The sequence below is a fragment of the Camellia sinensis genome, chromosome 10, assembly GCF_055761805.1.
Source record: "Camellia sinensis isolate YWXY chromosome 10, ASM5576180v1, whole genome shotgun sequence".
Lineage (NCBI taxonomy): Eukaryota > Viridiplantae > Streptophyta > Magnoliopsida > Ericales > Theaceae > Camellia > Camellia sinensis.
Window position 1 is genome coordinate 68,436,861 of NC_138970.1, and position 3,952 is coordinate 68,440,812.

At 40.6% G+C, this 3,952-nt stretch overlaps 1 pseudogene; it reads right to left on the minus strand.

Moving 5' to 3' along the window:
• Window positions 1–2,087: 2,087 nt before the first annotated feature.
• Window positions 2,088–3,236, minus strand: LOC145801648 (polyubiquitin-like; annotated as a pseudogene).
• Between the last annotated feature and the right edge of the window lie 716 nt (window positions 3,237–3,952).

The window sequence follows — 3,952 nt, forward strand, 5'->3', positions numbered from 1 at the left end:
ACAACAGCTCTCTGGCCCCTCAGAAACCAAGAGAAGGTGTAACTCTATGTCTTTGTGTGCAATAGTAAGACTAAAACACACTTATGCACTAAAGAGAGAGATATAGAGATAGAATAGCTACAACTATGAACTAACCCTAACTCAAAGCTCCCTCTGTATTTTTTTTTTGTAACCCTAATGGAGGGAGAAGAGGCTCCCTCTTGTAGAGCTCACTCTTGCAAAGCTTCTCAAGTAAGCTAGTCAAGAGGGAGATCCCTCCATACACGTGTATAGAAGGGAGCAAAGAGGGTGCCAGCTATCACAGCTGGCACAAAATATCAGCCCAAAGCAGATGCATAGTGGTCGGCCAGCCAAAAATGTAATTTGACCAAAATAGATGGCCGACCGACCATCCAGAGTGCTAACCGACCAAATATTTGGCCGATGGAAACAAAACCCAGCCGGTGGCCTCAAGCCATGGCCGGTGATGCGTTGGAATGGCCAACAAGCCATTCTCTACCCCTCAAAGGCAAAACACAAGTGTTTGGTGCAGAACCAAACACAAAACAGTCGAGTCGAGAGATCCTGAGGCAGGGCGCGTGGCCGAGACCTCCGGGAACTCAAGACGAACACAAACATAGATGATCACCGAGTGTTCAAACGGTGACGTCCAAGTCTTGAGGATGGTCAAAAATGGGATGTCTACAAATACCCAGACAAAACTTAGTGGTAGAAAGAGAGAATGAGGTTGGGGAAGGAATTGAAATTTTGACAAATTGGTAGATCGTTCAGAGTTCAGGTGAAACTTTCAATGCCTGAAATCAAATTCATGATAGAGATCACAAGGAAAATGCATGTGTATGTGTGTGTGTGTGTGTGTGTGTGTGTGTGAGAGAGAGAGAGAGAGAGAGAGATAGAGACAGAGACAGAGAGAAGAAGATGAAGAAGAAAAACAAATGTGAAATTGGAATCTGAACGAACGAGAGAGAGAGAGAAATGAGAGCAGATGGAGACCATAGCATATGTACATACACAATCATAGTATTAGGGCTTTGAAACGAATGGAAGAGAAAGGAAAAAGAGGGGGAAATGTATCAAACGACTAAGATCAAACCCATATTTAGGACATCAAACCCATAGAACTTAAGAAATCAAACCACAACAATCAAACCCATTTCAGAAATCAATAGGAAATTAAATTGAATCAAGTATATAAAACCCTAGAGCAATGGTCAGAAAGGGGGAAATACAAGAAAGGGGAGAGAGAGAGAGAGAGAGAGAATGAGAGAGAGAATGATATATATATATACATATATAGAGAACCTCTGATTTGCAACGGTGGTGGTGTGCGACATACGATGAGCGACGATGGTCTGTGGTGAGATGAGGTGGGGTGAGGTGGGGTGAGGTTTGGTGTTGAAGGAGAATCTATGTGACAGAGAGAACAATTTGTTTTGTCTAAATAGAGAACAAGTGAATGCCAATATAAATGGTTTCCCTCTAAAATTTTCACACCTTGGCAATGAAATTGGTTTTTTGTCGGCAAATGTTAATAATTGGCGACTAAAACTTTTTTGTAGCTAATGCTTAATCAACGATGACTAAAATATTAGTCGCCAAAAGTATTAATTTGGCGACTAACTTTTTTTTTTTTTGGGTCGGAAAAAATGAATATACCGTCATTAAATTTTTTTTAGTCACCAAAACTTAATATTTGCCGACAAAATTTTTTGTTCGCCAAAGAGTAACCATGAAAATATGCTTGTTTTTTGGCAACTAACGTTTCTTTTGTCGGCAAAAAATAATATACTATGACTAAAAAAAAAATTGGTAGCCTAAAAATTAGATTAATGATGACTAATATACTTTTTAGTCGCGAAAAGTGACACTTTTGCTGACTAAAAATACATTTAGTTGGCGATAAGTATTATTTCCCGACTAAAACGTTTTAGTAGCTATACTCAAAACCAACGTTGACTAATACATTTTTTAGTCGCCAAAAGCGACATTTTTGGCGACTAGATTCCTTTTAGTCGCCAAATTTGATTGCAAAAAGTGTAAATTGTTGTAGTGCATAGAAATTACCAACCAGAAGACCCATAAAGACTTCAAAGATCACCACCACAGAGACAAAGAACAAGGTGGAGAGTGGACTCCTTCTGAATATAATAATCAGCAAGAGTGTGCCCATCTTCAAGTTGCTTTCCCGCGGAGATCAACCTCTGTTGATCCGGTGGGATCCCCTCCTCATCTTGAATTTTACCTTTCACATTATCAATCGTATCTGAACTCTCTACCTCCAGAGTAAGAGTTTTTCCAATGAAAGTCTTCACAAAAATCTACATTCCATCCCTCAATCGTAGAACCAAATGCAATGTTGATTCCTTTTGGATATTATAATCAGCCAGAGTATGCCCATCTTTGAGTTGTTTACCAGCGAAAATCAACCTCTACTAATTAGGAGGAATGCCTTCCTGACCTTGAATTTTGGCCTTGACATTATCGATTGTGTTCGATCTCTCAACCGCCAAAGTTGTTGTTTCTCCTGTGAGTGTCTTGATGAAGATTTGCATACCTCCACAGAGACAAAGCATGAGGTGAAGAGTCAATTCCCTCTGGATGTTGTAATCTATCAGCGTTCACCTATCTTTCAATTGCTTTCGACCGAAGGTCAACCTTTGTTGATCTGGTGGAATTCCTTTCTCGTCTTGGATTTTGGCATTGGCATTGTCGATCATATCAGAGCTCTCAACTTCGAGCATAATTGTCTTTCCAATTAGGGTTTTGATGAAGATCTTCATACCACCACAAAGGCGAAACACAAGGTAGAGTATGGATTCCTTCTAGATGTTATAATCGGTGAGAGTGCAGTCGTCCTCAAGCTGTTTTCTATTGAAGATCAACGTCTGTTGATCCAGTGGAATTCCTTCCTTGTCTTGGATTTTGGCCTTTACATTATCGATCGTGTCGAAGCTCTCAGCTTCGAGCTTAATTGTCTTGCCAGTTAGGGTTTTGACAAAGATTTGCATACCACCGCCAAGATGAAGGACGAGATGAAGAGCTGACTCTTTCTGGATGTTTTAGTCGGCGATGGTACAACCGTCTTCAAGGTATTTCTCGATGAAGATTAGACGTTGCTGATCTGGAGGAATTCTTTCCTTGTCCTGAATCTTTACTTTCACATTGTCGATCGTATCAGAACTCTCAACCTTGAGAGTAAAGGTCTTGCTTGTTAGGATTTTCACAAAGATCTGCATTTGTTTAACCCAAAAACAATAACAAAATAATAATAATAATTAATTACGAATTCAAATCATAAATTGTTCAAATCTATTAGAGAAACACAAGAGAATAATCAAATACCTTGATATCGAATAACTAGAATCGAGAGGTTGAATAACATTTTAGAGAAAAAGATTTGAAAGAGGGAGCGAGTGAGTGAGATTTGATTGAAGAATTGAGAATTGTATGTGTAGCGATCCCGGTTTTGACCCGTTTCTTTGAGGTGTTCCGGGCTCGGGTTGGTATGGTTTTGAACGGTGTTACGTATCTTAGTTTCTCTATATTCCCTTTATTTTGGTTATCGGGTTGTAGCGGTGTGTTTAGAACATGTAATGTCTCCAAACCTTTAGATGCGAATCCAACCCGAATTTTGCCTTGTAGAGTTGTATAAGAAGTTAATTCTTTCATGTTTTGCCACTTCGCTAAGTATGTCAGGGATCGAGCTGCCCGGTCAGCTCGCAGTGGTCCAGGGGGTAGTGCCCCTTGGCGGGTCCGGGGCAGCACCCAGGCGGGGCCGAGGGGCAGCGCCGCCGAAGCAAAAATGCAAAATGCATTCGAAGTTGCTTGTCCATTCGAGCGGCCGTTTATGCGCTCGAGCGGAGAATGTTTGGTTCCAGAAGTTTGACCTGTCTGCAAAAATACTGGAAAAGTGTATTCGACGCTCGAGCGGACCATGTTATATCAATTCATG